Source organism: Pseudophryne corroboree, chromosome 3 (assembly GCF_028390025.1).
Source record: "Pseudophryne corroboree isolate aPseCor3 chromosome 3, aPseCor3.hap2, whole genome shotgun sequence".
Lineage (NCBI taxonomy): Eukaryota > Metazoa > Chordata > Amphibia > Anura > Myobatrachidae > Pseudophryne > Pseudophryne corroboree.
In genome coordinates, this window is record NC_086446.1 from 36,777,196 (window position 1) to 36,796,590 (window position 19,395).

Sequence of the window (19,395 nt, forward strand, 5' to 3'; positions counted from 1 at the left end):
TAGGAGGATCCCGATTAGCTCGGATAACTCCCTGGCTTTCTCCACTGGGAGAAACACGTTTTTCTGGACTGTGTCCAGAATCATCCCTAGGAACAGTAGACGTGTCGTCGGAAAAAGCTGCGATTTTGGAATATTTAGAATCCACTCGTGCTGTCGTAGCACTACTTAAGATAGTGCTACTCCGACCTCCAACTGTTCTCTGGACCTTGCCCTTATCAGGAAAGCGTCCATGTTTCTTTTAAGAAAATTCATCATTCCGGCCATTACCTTGGTAAAGACCCGGGGCGCCGTGGACAATCCAAACGGCAGCGTCTGAACTGATAGTTACAGTTCTGTACCAGGAACCTGAAGTACCCTTGGTGAGAAGGGCAAATTTGGACCTGTAGGTAAGCGTCCCTGATATCCAGTGACACCATATCGTCCCCTTCTTCCTGGTTCGCTATCACTGCTCCGAGTGACTCCATCTTGATTTGAACGCTTGTATGTAAGTGTTCAAATATTTCAGATCTCACCGAGCCGGTTGGCTTCAGTACCACAATATAGTGTGGAATACTACCCCCTTCTGTAAGAGGGGTACTTTGATTATCACCTGCTGGGAATACAGCCTGTGAATTGTGTGAGGGGGAGACGTCTCGAATTTCTAATGTACACCTGGGATACTACATGTAGGATCCCGGAGTTCCCTTGCGAGTGAGCCCACTGCGTGCTGAAACTCTTGAGATGACCCCCTACCGCACCTGAGTCCGCTTGTACGGCCCCAGCGTTATGCTGCGGACTTGGCAGAAGCTGTGAGGGGCTTCTGTTCCTGGGAATGGGCTGCTTGCTGCAGTCTTCTTCCCTTTCCTCTACCCCTGGGCAGATATGACTGGCCTTTGCCCGCCTGCCCGTATGGGGACGAAAGGACTGAGACTGAAAAGACTGTGTCCTTTCTTGCCGATATGTGACTCGGGGTAACAAAAAAGGTGGATTTTTCAGCTGTTGCCATGGCCACCAGGTCCAATGGACCGCCCCTTTATACGGCAATACTTCCATATGCCGTCTGTAATCTGCCTCACCTGACCACTGTCGTGTCTTCGTCTGGCAGATATGTACATCACATTTACTCTTGATGCCAGAATGCAATATATGCCTCTGCGCATCCCGCATATATAGAAATGCATCCTTAAAATGCTCTATAGTAAATAAAATCTTGTCCCTGTCAAGGGTATCAAAATTTTCAGTCAGGAAATCCGACCAAGCCCCCTCAGCGCTGCACATCCAGGCTGAGGCGATTGCTGGTCGTAGTATAACACCAGTATGTGTGTATATACTGTTATGATATTTTCCAGCTTCCTATCAGCTGGCTCCTTGAGGCGGCCGTATCTGGAGACGGTAACGCCATGTTTTTATAAGCGTGTGAGCGCCTTATCCACCCTAAGGTGTGTTTTCCAACTCGCCCTTACTTCTGGCGGGAAAGGGTATACCGCCCATAACTTTCTATCGGAGGAACCCCACGTATCATCACACACTTCATTTAATTTATCTGATTCAGGCAAAACTACAAGTAGTTTATTCCCACCCTACAAAATACCCTTATTTGTGGTACTTGTGGTATCAGAAATATGTAACACCTCCTTCATTGCCCTTAACATGTAACTTGTGGCCCTAAAGGAAAAATACGTTTGTTTCTTCACCGTCGACACTGGGGTCAGTGTCCGTGTCAGTGTCTGTCGACCGACTGAGGTAAATGGGCGTTTTTACAAGCCCCTGACGGTGTCTGAGACGCCTGGACCAATACTAATTTGTCCGCCGGCTGTCTCATGTCGTCAACCGGCTTGCAGCGTGTTGACATTATCACGTAATTCCATAAGTAAGCCATCCATTCAGGTGTCGACTCCCTAGAGAGTGACATCACTATTACAGGCAATTTGCTCCGTCTCCTCACCAACATTTTCCTCATACATGTCGACACACACGTACCGACCTACAGCACACACACAGGGAATGCTCTGATAGAGGACAGGACCCACTAGCCCTTTGGGGAGACAGAGGGAGAGTTTGCCAGCACACACCAAAATGCTATAATTATACAGGGACAACCTTTATATAAGTGTTCCTCCCTTATAGCATTTAATATATATTTATATCGCCAAATCATTGCCCCCCCTCTCTGTTTTAACCCTGTTTCTGTAGTGCAGTGCAGGGGAGAGCATGGGAGCCTTCCCCTCAGCCTTTCTGTGAGGGAAAATGGCGCTGTGTGCTGAGGAGAATAAGCTCCGCCCCTTTCTCGGCTGGCTTTTCCTCCCGGTTTTTTTAATACTGGCCTGGGTTAAAATACATACATATAGTCTTAATGGCTATATGTGGTGTATTTCTTTTGCCAAATTAGGTATTTATATTGCTGCCCAGGGCGCCCCCAGCAGCGCCCTGCACCCTCCGTGACCGTGTCAGTGAGCCTGTGAGACAACAATGGCGCACAGCTGCAGTGCTGTGCGCTACCTCTATGAAGACTGTGAAGCCTTCTGCCGCCTGTCACCGGACCTCCGTCTCCGCCGTCTTCAGCGTCTGTAAGGGGGATCGGCGGCGCGGCTCCGGGACGAACCCCAGGCTGACCTGTGTTCCGACTCCCTCTGGAGCTCAGTGTCCAGTAGCCTAAGACTTCAATCCTCCTGCACGCAGGTGAGTTGCAAGTCTCTCCCCTAAGTCCCACGTTGCAGTGATCCTGTCGCCAGCAGGAATCACTGATTAGTTTAAACCTAAAAATGACTTTTCTAAACAGCTCTATAAGAGAGCCATCCAGGTTGCACCCTTCTCGGACGGGCACAGAAACCTAACTGAAGCTTGGAGGAGGGTCATAGGGTGAGGAGCCAGTACACACCATGTGACCTAAAAAGCTTTTTAGATGTGCCCTGTCTCCTGCGGAGCCCGCTATTCCCCATGGTCCTGACGGAGTCCCCAGCATCCACTAGGACGTTAGAGAAATATTGATATAGTATGCAGCTAGTAGATAGACAAACAAAACACACAAAATGAAAGAGACCACAAAGGAAAACAAGATCTCATGGGCGCAGAGGATAAAATGCATGAAAACATAAGGATATCGGCTGAGGCCAGGGAAGGGGGGGGGGGGGGACGACGACGAAAAAGGAACCAGGGAGACCATATTTTGTGAAAGGACGATACCGAGTTATTTTGTAAACTTGTGATATATTCCATTGAGGCTATAAAATGAATACGATTCAAAAGGGCAGTAGTAGAACGCGCCATTGAGGACTTCCAATGTTTGGCTATAAGGGATTTAGCTGCATTACATACATGGGTTATAAGTTTGTCTTGAAACTTGCTAATAGATGGGGTCGGGGTACACAACAATGCAGTAGCAATGTTACCTGAAACTAGAGATTCCAGAACCTGTGAAAGGAGCGCCCACACTTGTTCCCAAAATGTCTGAATTATCGGGGAAAACCACCATACATGAGGGAATGTACCAATCTTCCCGCAGTTCCTCCAGCAGTGATTCGAAGTCAATGGAAAAATAGCATGAAGTCTGGAGGGTATCAAATACCACCGGGTATACACTTTATAACACATCTCTTTGATAGATACACTGATGGAGGCAGTAGCGATTCTAGTCCTGATAGTGGACCAAACCTCACTGTCAAAACTGAACGGGAGATCAGACTCCCAGGCCAGTTCATGAGGTTCTCGTTCTGGAGGGTCTGGGGCCAGGATGGAATGGTAGAGAACAGATATATTACCTTTGTGGCCAACTGAATGGGAGCAGATGCGTTCAAAGTGGGTTAGCATCCGAAGTTTACTAGAGGGGAATTGCGAATTGATAAAACTCATAATTTGGTTATACTGAAAGTGGCGAGAGGCGGGAATTGAGTGAATAGCTTGGAGGTCAGTAAATGAAGATGGAGCAAATTGACCTTTTACGTGTTTAAATCTAGTAATGTGTAGACTACGCCAATAAGATGCCATACGTCTATCCGATCCCGGGGGGAACCGGGGATGATTCTAGATAGGGGACATAGGTGAGGGAAAGGGAGCTAGCTCCAGTGAGGGACGAAGTTTATCCCATATTTTAAGAGTAAATCGTATGGTCGGAGGCCGAGGCTGGTCTAAGTGGTCTGGGTAACCAAAGTATGTCGTCAACTCGTCCTATCTGCAACATGGAATTTTCCAAATCTACCCAACGTTTACATCCGGGATCAGAGTGCCATGATACAACATGGTTCAGCTGAGCAGCGTGATAATAAGAGCGGAGTATTGGCAAACCTAGTCCGCCATTAGAAGCAGACTTAGCTAAAATGGCTCTACGAATACGAGGTTTACTGCGTGCCCAGATAGAGCAATTGCAGAGGGTTTGCATGAAGTCCAAGGCCGAAATCGGGATAGGTATAGGTAAGGTTTGGAATAAATATAATAGTCTCGGGAGGAGATTCCTTTTAATCGTGTTAATTCTACCAATCCACGATATAAAGAGGGACTGCCATCGCAATAGATCTTTTTCCAGTGTCTGAAACATAGGGGTGTAGTTAGTTTGGTATAATGAAGAGTATGACTTGGTGATGGAAATGCCAAGGTATTTAATCACCGAAGGACGCCAGATAAAAGGAAAAGAGGTAGTGAGTGCAGAGAGTTGTTGTGAGGGAACATAGACAGCCATGGCTTCAGACTTAGAGCTAATAATTTTGTATCCAGAGAGGGAGCCGTACATTTGTAGTTCCGATTGGAGGTTGGGGAGCGATATTAAGGGATTAGTCAAAGTAAGGAGAATATTATCGGCAAAAAGAGACAACTTGTATTGGTCATCTTCTACCTTTACGCCCCCAATATCAGGGTTAGCTCTAATTCTAGCCGCCAACGGCTCTATGCAAATGGCAAAAATAAGAGGTGATAGAGGGCACCCCTGTCTCATCCCATTTCCCAGAGCGAAGCGTGGCGAATGCAATCCATTGGTCATTACCGTAGAAGAAGGGTGCAAGTAGAGAGACTTAATAGCCTGCATAAAATTTCCTGATATTCCTACTGAGACTAGAGTTTTAAACATAAAAGGCCATAAAAGGCGGTCCATTTTCTGCGTCCAGGGCCAAGACCACCGACGGAATCCTATGAGTAGTGGAGTGGTGAATCAAATCTATAGTACGTCTAGTATTATCTGAGGCTTGGCGCTGAGGGATGAAACCTACCTGGTCAGGGTGTATTAAAGATAGAATTACATTCAACCTAGTTGCCAAAATCTTGGCAAATAGTTTAAGATCATCTGTGTTGATCAGGGAAATGGGACGATAGCTAGCGCAAAGAGAGGGGTCTTTCCCAGGTTTGGGAATAACAATAATTCTAGAGACAGTCGAGTCAGGATGGAAGGAGGCACCATGTAGAATAGAATTGAACAAGCGTATCAACTGGGGAGAAAGTAGCTGCACTAACGATTTATAGTAGGACATAGTAAGACCGTCGGGGCCAGGGGCCCTAGATGGTTTCTGTGACTTAAGGGCCGAGGCAAGTTCTTCTTCTGTGATATCTGCGTCCATGGTCCGGCCCGTAGCTTCAGAGATACTGGCAAGCGTACAAGAGTCCAAATATTGTTGAATACCCTGAACATGGGATTCAGTATCAGACAGGGCAGATAGAATATCTTTAGGCTTATAAAGCAACGAACCGGAGGGACCTTTGAACAGTTCTGGTTTTTAAAAGTGGAGACGTTGCCCGTAGCAACCAATCACATTCTAGCAATTATCTTCTAAAAGGTGCTAGATAAATAATGAGTAGATTCTGATTGGTTGAAATGGGCAATATCTCCATTTTCAAAAACATACAAATATAACGCTGAGTATCTGTTTGTCTTTCAATGCCTTTGTTATGCTGTGTTACAGGATTTACTTACCGGTATCTTAGCGCCGCGAGTGTAGCCCAAAAATAAAAATTAAAATCTGTGTGAAAACAAACTATAATGCCAGTGGTTCAAAACCATTGAGAAACTGTAATGTGGGGTAAATACTGGCTGCTTTTGCATGTAGCCCACAAATGCCAGGAAGCTTTATTATTACACCACAAGGAGATCTGAGTTTGACCACACCCCTCCCACATCTAAATCTCTAGGCACATTTTAAATCTGCCCCACCTGCAGAGACGTGTCAATGACCTCTTCTCTCTAACATAGAATTTCCCAACCTCGGCCGTTACAGTCAGGGTTTTGAGGCTATCCATGATGGCTCACAGGTGACTTAATAAGTACCTCTGTCAATTTGATTTAACTATCTAAGACTCAAGCATGAATATCCTTCAAACCTGGACTGTAATGGTGGAGTTTTGGAAACTCTGCACAAACATGTGTAATACACGTTTTTGGCAAGAATTTTGCAAATAAAAGTCGAGTTCCAGGTGATTTCGAATGTAAACTCTCCCCATTCAGTTCAGTAAACCGATCAACCACCTTAATGACTCAAGCAGCCACTAGAACGAATCGGAGAGCTATACTTTCTGCACCAAGGACTGATTTCACTAAAACCCTTCATATTTTCTATCAGTGCTGTCCGTCAGGAACACAAGATTCTGAAGGACAGCACTGTGGCGTTAGCAAGACGGTTATATGCCCAAGTAGTCTTCCAAGGTGTCATTGAAATGAAATCTCCTTGGAATATGCCATGTCTCACCCAAGTTTTGCCAACTGGAAAGAGGAAGGGAAATAGGGCACCTAGTTCTTTGTTTGCACTGATCAAGGAAAGATCCTGAACCTCAGGACAAACAGAGGGTCTAACTGCTAGGATAAACTCCACAACAGCCTGGACGATAAGCAATCCAGCAAGGAACACTGGTCACTTTCTTTTTCAGGGAACCAGTGAGGTTCTTAGATTATCTACCTCCAGACGTCCAATGACTATGGAAGCAAGGGTTCCTGAGGAGGAGGAACCAGCCATCTGAAAGCCATGCATGGATGGGTAATTACTTTTTTACCTGGATGAAGTGTGTGTGCTGGATAACTTTATTCCATCAATAAATTTAAAAAATAAATTTAAAAACTGTACTGTGTGCTTACTTAGGTTGCCTTATGTTCAGTTTTGTTTGAAGATTTGAAACAATGACCCAAAATTGCAAAATATAGTGAAATTAGGAAGGGGCATTTTTATGCCACTGTATGAACAAACCACCTGTATAAAAGGTCTACATCTCCAAAATGGAGGCCAATTTCCATTGAAATATATATATATTTTTTTAAATGGTTGACCCTTGATGGATGTCCCTGATCCAAAACCAACCAGAAAAATGGAAGGTGGAGGCAGAAAAGTATCCGCAGTGTTCACACAAAATAATACATGCCTTAAACAATAGGTGGTAGATCCAAGCCATAGTAGGCTTTTAAGACTCTTTGACTTTGGTGACATGGCACTTGAAGCCAGTATCCTAATGTCAAACAACTGTAATCAGGGTGAAGAAATAAGCCTAAGAGGTCTCTTCTTGGAGGAACATGAGAGCAGAGCAACACCAGGTCTCTCTTAAACACTAGCCAGGGCATAAGGGGTCTCCCGCAACCCCAAAGTGCTGAAGAGAAGAGGTCTTCTCCTAAGACCAACAACCATGGAGCTGGTGACCAGCAATGCACCTCCACAACCAGAAAAACTGGCTTTCCAATACATGATCTGCCTTGTAACGAGACAAGATCAGAGAGGAACTTTACAAGCTTTTTATTTCCTTGACAGAGTCCCCCAGTCTCCCAAGCTACTGTACATAGAGGGGAATATCCACATGTCTATGCATTACATGTGACTGTGGGGCCGTAATCTTGGACCCCGTAAAGAACCCCATCTGGTACTCGTCAAACAGAAGGTCCAGAAAGCTCTAGTTCAAAGGCAAGGTGGATTTTGTTCTGAACAAAGCCACCATAGAATCTATGACAGCCCTCTCCTGAATATGAGGTTGTTAAGCAACCTCCACCGCAGGATTGGTCTTATAAGGAAAGATTCAGCTGTCACACTGAGCAATGCAGTAAACGTCTGTGAATCTAGAACCTGAATGAAGAAAGACTAGATTCCTTCAGTGAATGCCTACCTCCTGATAGGGAAGGAAAGTAGCAAAAAATAAGAATTTACACACCGGTAATTCTATTTCTCGTAGTCCGTAGTGGATGCTGGGGACTCCGTAAGGACCATGGGGAATAGACGGGCTCCGCAGGAGACTGGGCACTCTAAAGAAAGATTTAGGACTATCTGATGTGCACTGGCACCTCCCCCTATGACCCTCCTCCAAGCCTCAGTTAGGAACTGTGCCCGGAAGAGCTGACACAATAAGGAAGGATTTCGAATCCCGGGTAAGACTGATACCAGCCACACCAATCACACCATATAACACGTGATAGGAACCCCGGTTAACAGTATGATAACAATGGAGCCTCTGAATAGATGGCTCGCAATAACAACCCGATTTTTGTAACAATAACTATGTACAAGTATTGCAGACAATCCGCACTTGGGATGGGCGCCCAGCATCCACTACGGACTACGAGAAATAGAATTACCGGTGAGTAAATTCTTATTTTCTCTGACGTCCTAGTGGATGCTGGGGACTCCGTAAGGACCATGGGGATTATACCAAAGCTCCCAAACAGGCGGGAGAGTGCGGATGACTCTGCAGCACCGAATGAGAGAACTCCAGGTCCTCCTCAGCCAGGGTATCAAATTTGTAGAATTTTGCAAACGTGTTTGCCCCTGACCAAGTAGCAGCTCGGCAAAGTTGTAAAGCCGAGACCCCTCGGGCAGCCGCCCAAGATGAGCCCACCTTCCTTGTGGAATGGGCTTTTATTGATTTAGGCTGCGGTAATCCCACCGCAGAATGAGCCAGCTGAATAGTGCTACAAATCCAGCGCGCGATAGACTGCTTAGAAGCAGGAGCACCCAGCTTGTTGGGTGCATACAGGATAAACAGCGAGTCAGTTTTTCTGACTCCAGCCATCCCGGAAACATAAATTTTAAGGACCCTGACTACGTCCAGCAACTTGGAATCCTCCAAGTCCCTAGCAGGCACCACAATAGGTTGGTTCAAGTGAAAAGCTGAGACCACCTTCGGGAGAAACTGAGGACGAGTCCTCAATTCTGCCCTATCCATATGGAAAATCAGATAAGGGCTTTTACAAGACAAAGCCGCCAATTCTGAAACCCGCCTGGCCGAAGCCAGGGCCAAAAGCATGACCACTTTCCACGTGAGATATTTTAAATCCACAGTCTTAAGTGGTTCGAACCAATGTGATTTCAGGAATTCCAAAACCACATTGAGATCCCAAGGTGCCACTGGGGGCACAAAAGGAGGCTGAATATGCAGAACTCCTTTGACAAAAGTCTGAACTTCAGGCAGTGAAGCCAGTTCTTTCTGGAAGAAAATCGACAGAGCCGAAATCTGGACCTTGATGGACCCCAATTTGAGGCCCAACGTCACCCCTGCTTGCAGTAAGTGCAGGAATCGACCCAGTTGAAATTCCTCCGTCGGGGCCTTCTTGGCCTCACACCAAGCAACATATTTCCGCCAAATGCGGTGACAATGTTTTGCGGTGACATCCTTCCTGGCTTTGATCAGGGTAGGGATGACTTCCTCCGGAATACCCTTTTCCTTTAGGATCCGGTGTTCAACCGCCATGCCGTCAAACGTAGCCGCGGTAAGTCTTGTGACAGACAGGGTCCCTGCTGCAGCAGGTCTTGTCTGAGCGGCAGAGGCCAAGGGTCCTCTGCAAGCATCTCTTGAAGTTCCGGGTACCAAGCTCTTCTTGGCCAATCCGGAACCACGAGTATAGTTTTCACTCCTCGCTTTCTTATTATTCTCAGAGAGGCAGAGGAGGAAACACATAAACCAACTGGTACACCCACGGTGTCACTAGAGCGTCCACAGCAATCGCCTGCGGGTCCCTTGACCTGGCGCAATATCTTTTCAACTTTTTGTTGAGGCGGGACGCCATCATGTCCACCTGTGGTCATTCCCAACGGTTTACCCGCATTTGGAAAACTTCTGGATGAAGTCCCCATTCTCCCGGGTGGAGGTCACCCATCGGAGAATCCTTGTGGCTTCTGCCATCGCCATCCTGCTTCTTGTGCCGCCCTGTCTGTTTACATGGGCGACCGCCGTGATGTTGTCTGATTGGATCAGTACCGGCTGGTTCTGAAGCAGGGGCCTTGCTTGGCTTAGGGCATTGTAAATGGCCCTTAGCTCCAGAATATTTATGTGAAGCGAAATCTCCTGATTTGACCACAGTCCATGGAAATTTCTTCCCTGTGTGACTGCACCCCAGCCCCGAAGGCTGACATCTGTGGTCAGCAGGACCCAGTCCTGTATTCCGAATCTGCGGCCCTCTAGTAGATGAGCCCTCTGCAGCCACCACAGCAGTGACACCCTGGTCCTTGCCGACAGGGTTATCCGCTGTTGCACCTGGAGGTGGGACCCGTACCATTTGTCCAACAGGTCCCACTGGAACGTCCTTGCGTGGAACCTTCCGAATGGAATTTGCTTCGTACGAAGCTACCATTTTTCCCAGGACTCATGTGCATTGATGTACCGACACCTGTCCTGGTTTTAGGATGTCTCCTCGGCTTTTTCCACTGGAAGTAACACTCTTTTCTGGTCTGTGTCCAGAATCATTCCCAGGAACAGAAGACGTGTCGTCGGGACCAGCTGTGACTTTGGAATATTGAGAATCCAGCCGTGCTGTTGTAGCACTTCCCGAGAAAGTGCCATCCCCACTACCAACTGTTCTTTGGACCTCGCCTTTATCAGGAGATCGTCCAAGTATGGGATAATTAAAACTCCCTTCTTGCGAAGGAGTATCATCATTTCGGCCATTACCTTGGTAAAGACCCTCGGTGCCGTGGATAACTCAAACGGCAGCGTCTGGAACTGATAGTGATACTCCTGGTGAGGAGGGCAAATGGGGACATGCAGGTAAGCATCCTTGATGTCCAGGGAGACCATGTAATCCCCCTCGTCCAGGCTCGCAATAACCGCCCTGAGCGATTCCATCTTAAACTTGAACCTTTTGATATAAGTGTTCAAGGCTTTTAAATTTAAGATGGGTCTCACCGAATCGTCCGGTTTCGGTACCACAAACATTGTGGAGTAGTAACCCTTTCCCTGTTGAAGGAGGGGTACCTTGACAATCACTTGCTGTGAATATAGTTTTTGAATAGCCACCAACACTGCCTCCCAGGCAGAGGGAGTTGCCGGTAAGGCAGATTTTAGGAAACGGCGGGGGGGGGGGGGGGGGGGATGGGGGAGACGTCTCGAATTCCAGCCTGTACCCCTGAGATACTACTTGAAGGACCCAGGGATCCACCTGTGAGAGAGCCCACTGTGCGCTGAAATTTCTGAGACAGGCCCCCACCGTACCCGGGACCGCCTGAGCAGCCCCAGCGTCATGCTGTGGACTTACCGGACGCAGGGGAGGACTTCTGCTCTTGGGAACTAGCTGTGTGCTGCAACTTTTTCCCTCTACCTTTGCCTCTTGGCAGAAAGGATGAGCCTCTAGCCCTCCTGCTTTTCTGGGGCCGAAAGGACTGTACCGGATAATACGGTGCTTTCTTTTGTTGTGGGGTAGCCTGTAGCAAAAAAGTCGATTTCCCAGCAGTAGCTGTGGAAACGAGGCCTGAAAGACCCTCCCCAAACAGTTCCACCCCTTTATAGGGCAAAACTCCCATGTGCCGATTCGAGTCGGCATCGCCTGACCATTGCCGAGTCCAAACCCCCGCCTGGCGGCAATGGACACAGCGCTTATCTTTGATGCCAGCCGGCAAATATCCCTCTGTGCATCACGCATGTATAAGACTGCGTCTTTTATATGCTCTATTGTCAGCAAAATATTGTCCCTATCCATTCCGACAGGGAATCTGACCATGCAGCGGGAGCACTGCACATCCATGCCGAAACAATGGCTTTGGTCGCAATATAATGCCCGTGTGTGTGTATATAGCTTTTAGGGTAGCCTCCTGCTTTTTATCAGCAGGTTCCTTCAGGGCGGCCGTATCCGGAGACGGTAGTGCCACCTTTTTTGATAAGCGTGTAAGCGCTTTATCTACCCTATGGGGTGTTTCCCAACGTGACCTATCCTCTGGCGGAAAAGGGTACGCTGCCAAAAACCATTGAGAAATTATCAATTTCTTATCGGGGGAAGTCCACGCTTCCTCACACACCTCATTTAATTCCTCAGATGCAGGAAAAAATAAGAATTTACTTACCGATAATTCTATTTCTCGTAGTCCGTAGTGGATGCTGGGACTTCCGTAAGGACCATGGGGAATAGCGGCTCCGCAGGAGACTGGGCACAAAAGTAAAAGCTTTGAGACTACCTGGTGTGCACTGGCTCCTCCCCCTATGACCCTCCTCCAAGCCTCAGTTAGGATACTGTGCCTGGACGAGCGTACACAATAAGGAAGGATTTTGAATCCCGGGTAAGACTCATACCAGCCACACCAATCACACTGTACAACCTGTGATCTGAACCTAGTTAACAGTATGATAAACGAAGGAGCCTCTGAAAAGATGGCTCACAACAAAAATAACCAGATTTTTGCAACAATAACTATATACAAGTATTGCAGACAATCCGCACTTGGGATGGGCGCCCAGCATCCACTACGGACTACGAGAAATAGAATTATCGGTAAGTAAATTCTTATTTTCTCTGACGTCCTAGTGGATGCTGGGACTTCCGTAAGGACCATGGGGATTATACCAAAGCTCCCAAACGGGCGGGAGAGTGCAGATGACTCTGCAGCACCGAATGAGAGAACTCCAGGTCCTCCTCAGCCAGGGTATCAAATTTGTAGAATTTAGCAAACGTGTTTGCCCCTGACCAAGTAGCAGCTCGGCAAAGTTGTTAAGCCGAGACCCCTCGGGCAGCCGCCCAAGATGAGCCCACTTTCCTTGTGGAATGGGCTTTAACAGATTTTGGCTGTGGCAGGCCTGCCACAGAATGTGCAAGCTGAAATGTACTACAAATCCAATGAGCAATCGTCTGCTTAGAAGCAGGAGCACCCAGCTTGTTGGGTGCATACAGGATAAACAGCGAGTCAGATTTTCTGACTCCAGCCGTCCTGGAAACATATATTTTCAGGGCCCTGACTACGTCAAGCAACTTGGAGTCCTCCAAGTCCCTAGTAGCCGCAGATACCACAATAGGTTGGTTCATGTGAAACGCAGAAACCACCTTAGGGAGAAATTGAGGACGAGTCCTCAATTCTGCCCTGTCTGAATGAAAAATTAGGTAAGGGCTTTTATATGATAAAGCCGCCAATTCTGAGACACACCTGGCTGACGCCAGGGCTAACAGCATGACCACCTTCCATGTGAGATACCTTAATTCCACAGTGGTGAGTGGTTCAAACCAATGTGATTTTAGGAACCCTAAAACTACATTGAGATCCCAAGGTGCCACCGGAGGCACAAAAGGAGGTTGTATATGCAGTACCCCCTTGACAAACGTCTGAACTTCAGGCACTGAAGCCAGTTCTTTCTGGAAGAAGATCGACAGGGCCGAAATTTGAACCTTAATGGATCCTAATTTTAGGCCCATAGACAGTCCTGCTTGCAGGAAATGTAGGAAACGACCCAGTTGAAATTCCTCTGTAGGGGCCTTCTTGGCCTCACACCACGCAACATATTTTCGCCAAATGCGGTGATAATGTTTTGCGGTTACATCCTTCCTGGCTTTGATCAGGGTAGGGATGACTTCATCTGGAATGCCTTTTTCCATCAGGATACGGCGTTCAACCCCCATGCCGTCAAACGCAGCCGCGGTAAGTCTTGGAACAGACAAGGTCCCTGCTGGAGCAGGTCCTTTCTTAGAGGCAGAGGCCACGGGTCCTCCGTGAGCATCTCTTGCAGTTCCGGGTACCAAGTTCTTCTTGGCCAATCCGGAGCCACGAGTATAGTTCTTACTCCTCTCCTTCTTATGATTCTCAGTACTTTGGGTATGAGAGGCAGAGGAGGGAACACATACACTGACTGGTACACCCACGGTGTTACCAGAGCGTCCACCGCTATTGCCTGAGGGTCCTTTGACCTGGCGCAATATCTGTCCAATTTTTTGTTGAGACGGGACGCCATCATGTCCACCTTTGGTTTTTCCCAACGGTTTACAATCACTTGGAAGACTTCTGGATGAAGTCCCCACTCCCCCGGGTGAAGGACGTGTCTGCTGAGGAAGTCTGCTTCCCAGTTGTCCACTCCCGGAATGAACACTGCTGACAGTGCTATCACATGATTTTCCGCCCAGCGGAGAATCCTTGCAGCTTCTGCCATTGCCCTCCTGCTTCTCGTGCCGCCCTGTCTGTTTACGTGGACGACAGCCGTGATGTTGTCCGACTGGATCAATACCGGTTGACCCTGAAGCAGAGGCCTTGCTTGACTTAGGGCATTGTAAATGGCCCTTAGTTCCAGGATATTTATGTGAAGAGACGTTTCCATGCTTGACCACAAGCCCTGGAAATTTCTTCCCTGTGTGACTGCTCCCCAGCCTCTCAGGCTGGCATCCGTGGTCACCAGCATCCAATCCTGAATGCCGAATCTGCGGCCCTCTAGAAGATGAGCACTCTGTAACCACCACAGGAGAGACACCCTTGTCCTTGGAGATCGGGTTATCCGCTGATGCATCTGAAGATGCGATCCGGACCATTTGTCCAACAGATCCCACTGAAAAGTTCTTGCATGGAATCTTCCGAATGGAATCGCTTCGTAAGAAGCCACCATTTTTCCCAGGACTCCCGTGCATTGATGCACTGACACTTGGCCTGGTTTTAGGAGGTTCCTGACTAGCTCGGATAACTCCCTGGCCTTCTCCTCCGGGAGAAACACCTTTTTCTGGACTGTGTCCAGAATCATCCCTAGGAACAGTAGACGTGTTGTTGGAATCAGCTGTGATTTTGGGATATTTAGAATCCACCCGTGCTGACGTAGCACTACCTGAGATAGTGCTACTCCGACCTCTAACTGTTCCCTGGACCTTGCCCTTATCAGGAGATCGTCCAAGTAAGGGATAATTAAGACGCATTTTCTTCGAAGAAGAATGATCATTTCGGCCATTACCTTGGTAAAGACCCGGGGTGCCGTGGACAATCCAAACGGCAGCGTCTGAAACTGATAATGACAGTTTTGTACCACAAACCTGAGGTACCCTTGGTGAGAAGGGTAGATTGGGACATGGAGATAAGCATCTTTGATGTCTAGAGATACCATATAGTCCCCTTCTTCCAGGTTCGCTATCACTGCTCTGAGTGACTCCATCTTGAATTTGAACCTTTTTATGTAAGTGTTCAAAGATTTTAGATTTAAAATTGGTCTCACCGAGCCGCCCGGCTTCGGTACCACAAACAGCGTGGAATAATACCCCTTTCCCTGTTGTAGGAGGGGTACCTTGATTATCACCTGCTGGGAATATAGCTTGTGAATAGCTTCCAATACTGCCTCCCTGTCGGAGGGAGACGTTGGTAGAGCAGACTTCAGGAACCGGCGAGGGGGAGACGTCTCGAATTCCAATTTGTACCCCTGTGATACTACCTGCAGAATCCAGGGGTCCACTTGCGAGTGAGCCCACTGCGCGCTGAAATTTTTGAGACGGGCCCCCACTTTGCCTGAGTCCGCTTGTAAAGCCCCAGCGTCATGCTGAAGACTTGGCAGAAGCAGGGGAGGGCTTCTGCTCCTGGGAGGAGGCTGCCTGGTGCAGTCTTTTTCCTCTTCCTCTGCCCCGGGGCAGAAATGAGTGGCCTTTTGCTCGCTTGTTCTTATGGGAACGAAAGGACTGAGTTTGAAAAGACGGTGTCTTTTTCTGCTGAGAGGTGACCTGGGGTAAAAAGGTGGACTTTCCAGCCGTTGCCGTGGCCACCAGGTCCGATAGACCGACCCCAAATAACTCCTCCCCTTTATACGGCAATACTTCCATATGTCGTTTGGAATCCGCATCACCTGACCACTGTCGCGTCCATAACGCTCTTCTGGCAGAAATGGACATAGCACTCACTCTTGATGCCAGGGTGCAAATATCTCTCTGTGCATCTCGCATATATAGTAATGCATCCTTCAACTGCTCTATAGTTAATAATATACTGTCCCTATCCAGGGTATCAATATTTTCAGTCAGGGAATCCGACCACGCCACTCCAGCGCTGCACATCCAGGCTGAGGCGATTGCTGGTCGCAGTATAACACCAGTATGTGTGTATATACCTTTTAGGATATTTTCCAGCCTTCTATCAGCTGGTTCTTTGAGGGCGGCCGTATCAGGAGACGGTAACGCTACTTGTTTTGATAAACGTGTGAGCGCCTTATCTACCCTAGGGGGTGTTTCCCAACGCGCCCTAACTTCTGGCGGGAAAGGATATCGTGCCAATAATTTATTAGAAATTAGCAGTTTTTTATCGGGGGAAACCCACTCTTTATCACACACCTCATTTAATTCATCTGACTCAGGAAAAACTACTGGTAGTTTTTTCACACCCCACATAATACCCTTTTTTGTGGTACTTGTAGTGTCAGAAATGTTCAATGCCTCCTTCATTGCCGTGATCATGTAACGTGTGGCCCTACTGGACATTACGTTTGTCTCGTCACCGTCGACACTGGATTCAGTATCCGTGTCTGGGTCTGTGTCGACCAACTGAGGTAACGGGCGTTTTAGCGCCCCTGACGGTGTCTGAGACGCCTGGACAGGCACTAATTGATTTGCCGGCTGTCTCATGTCGTCAACAGTTTTTTGCAAAGTGCTGACATTGTCACGTAATTCTTTAAATACAACCATCCAGTCAGGTGTCGACTCCCTAGGGGGTGACATCACTAACACAGGCAATTGCTCTGCTTCCACATCATTTTCCTCCTCATACATGTCGACACAATCGTACCGACACCCAGCACACACACAGGGAATGCTCTGATAGAGGACAGGACCCCACTAGCCCTTTGGGGAGACAGAGGGAGAGTTTGCCAGCACACACCAGAGCGCTATATATATACAGGGATAACCTTATATAAGTGTTTCTCCCTTTTATAGCTGCTGTTTTATATTAGCTGCCAATAGTGCCCCCCCCTCTCTTGTTTTACCCTGTTTCTGCAGTGCAGGACTGCAGGGGAGAGTCAGGGAGCCGTCCTTCCAGCGGAGCTGTGAGGGAAAATGGCGCTTGTGTGCTGAGGAGATAGGCTCCGCTCCCTTCACGGCGGCCTTTTCTCCCGCTTTTTTCTGGAAAACTGGCAGGGGTTAAATACATCCATATAGCCCAGGAGCTATATGTGATGTATTTCTTTTGCCATCCTAAGGCATTTATGTGTTTTATTGCGTCTCCCCCCAGTGCCCTGCACCCTCAGTGACCGGAGTGTGAAGTGTGCTGAGAGCAATGGCGCACAGCTGCAGTGCTGTGCGCTACCTTAGTTGAAGACAGGAACGTCTTCTGCCGCCGATTTCACCGGACCTCTTCGCTCTTCTGGCTCTGTAAGGGGGCCGGCGGCGCGGCTCCGGGACCCATCCAGGCTGAACCTGTGATCGTCCCTCTGGAGCTAATGTCCATTAGCCAAGAAGCCCAATCCACTCTGCACGCAGGTGAGTTCGCTTCTTCTCCCCTTAGTCCCTCGATGCAGTGAGCCTGTTGCCAGCAGGACTCACTGAAAATAAAAAAAACCTAAGTCTAAACTTTTACTCTAAGCAGCTCAGGAGAGCCACCTAGTCTGCACCCTTCTCGGCCGGGCACAAAAATCTAACTGAGGCTTGGAGGAGGGTCATAGGGGGAGGAGCCAGTGCACACCAGGTAGTCTCAAAGCTTTTACTTTTGTGCCCAGCCTCCTGCGGAGCCGCTATTCCCCATGGTCCTTACGGAAGTCCCAGCATCCACTAGGACGTCAGAGAAACTACTGGTAGATTTTTCTCACCAAACATAATACCCTTTATTGTGGTACTTGGGGTATTATCAGAAATGTGTAATACATTTTTCATTGCCTCAATCATGTAACGGGTGGACCTATTGGAGGGTACACTAGTATCATCGACGTCGACACTGGAGTCGGTATCCGTGTCGACATCTGTGTCTGCCATCTGAGGTAGGGGGCGTTTTAAAGCACCTGATGACATTTGAGACGCTGGAACAGGCACAAGCTGAGTAGCCGGCTGTCCTATGTCGTCAACCTTTTGTGTAAGGAGTTGACACTTTTACGTAATTCCTTCCATAAGTCCAACCACACAGGTGTCGACCCCGCAGGGGGTGACATCACATTCACAGGCATTTGCTCCACCTCCACATCATTTTCCTCATCATACATGTCGACACAGCAGTACCGACACACAGCACACGCACAGGGAATGCTCTGACAGAGGACAGGACCCCACAAAGCCCTTTGGGGAGACAGAGGGAGAGTATGCTAGTACACACCAGAGCGCTATATACCACAGGGATATCACTATACAGAGTGTTTTCCCTTATAGCTGCATATATATATATATATATACTATACTGCGCCTAAATTTGTGCCCCCCCTCTCTTTTTAACCCTTTCTGTAGTGCAGGACTGCAGGGGAGAGCTAGGGAGCGATCCTTCCAGCGGAGCTGTGAGGGAAAATGGCGCCAGTGTGCTGAGGGAGATGGCCCCGCCCCTTTCTCGGCGGGATTTCTCTCGCTTTTTTAGTAATTCTGGCAGGGGTATTTTTACACCTATATAGCCCCTGGGGTTATATATGGTGTTATTTTTGCCAGCGAAGGTGTAAATATTGCTGCTCAGGGCGCCCCCCCCCCAGCACCCATCAGTGACCGGAGTGTGTGGTGTGCATGAGGAGCAATGGCGCACAGCTGCAGTGCTGTGCGCTACCTTGGAGAAGAAAGAACTCTTCAGCCGCCGATTTTCCGGATCTTCTTGCTTTTGGCTCTGTAAGGGGGACGGCGGCGCGGCTCCGGGAACGGACGACGAGGTCGGGTCCTGTGTTCGATCCCTCTGGAGCTAATGGTGTCCAGTAGCCTAAGAAGCCCAAGCTACCACCAGTTAGGTAGGTTTGCTTCTTCTCCCCTTAGTCCCTCGCTGCAGTGAGCCTGTTGCCAGCAGGTCTCACTGTAAAATAAAAAACCTAAACTATACTTTCTTCTAGAAGCTCAGGAGAGCCCCTAGTCTGCATCCAGCTCGGCCGGGCACAGAAATCTAACTGAGGCTTTGAGGAGGGTCATAGGGGGAGGAGCCAGTGCACACCAGATAGTCCTAAATCTTTCTTTAGAGTGCCCAGTCTCCTGCTGAGCCCGTCTATTCCCCATGGTCCTTACGGAGTCCCCAGCATCCACTAGGACGTCAGAGAAACACCTCTTGTGGGACAATCTACCAGGGGCAAAATTACTCTGAACCAGATTCCAGACAAATCATAGATACGCACCCCAAAAAGAGAAAGGATGGACCTCACCGGAAAAGGCTTTGGTGGTAG

At 48.3% G+C, this 19,395-nt stretch overlaps 1 protein-coding gene across 1 annotated transcript in view; it reads right to left on the bottom strand.

Moving 5' to 3' along the window:
• LOC135057117 (uncharacterized) overlaps positions 1-19,395 on the bottom strand; it is a 206,403-nt gene that overhangs the window by 4,483 nt on the left and 182,525 nt on the right. The window lies entirely within an intron of this gene.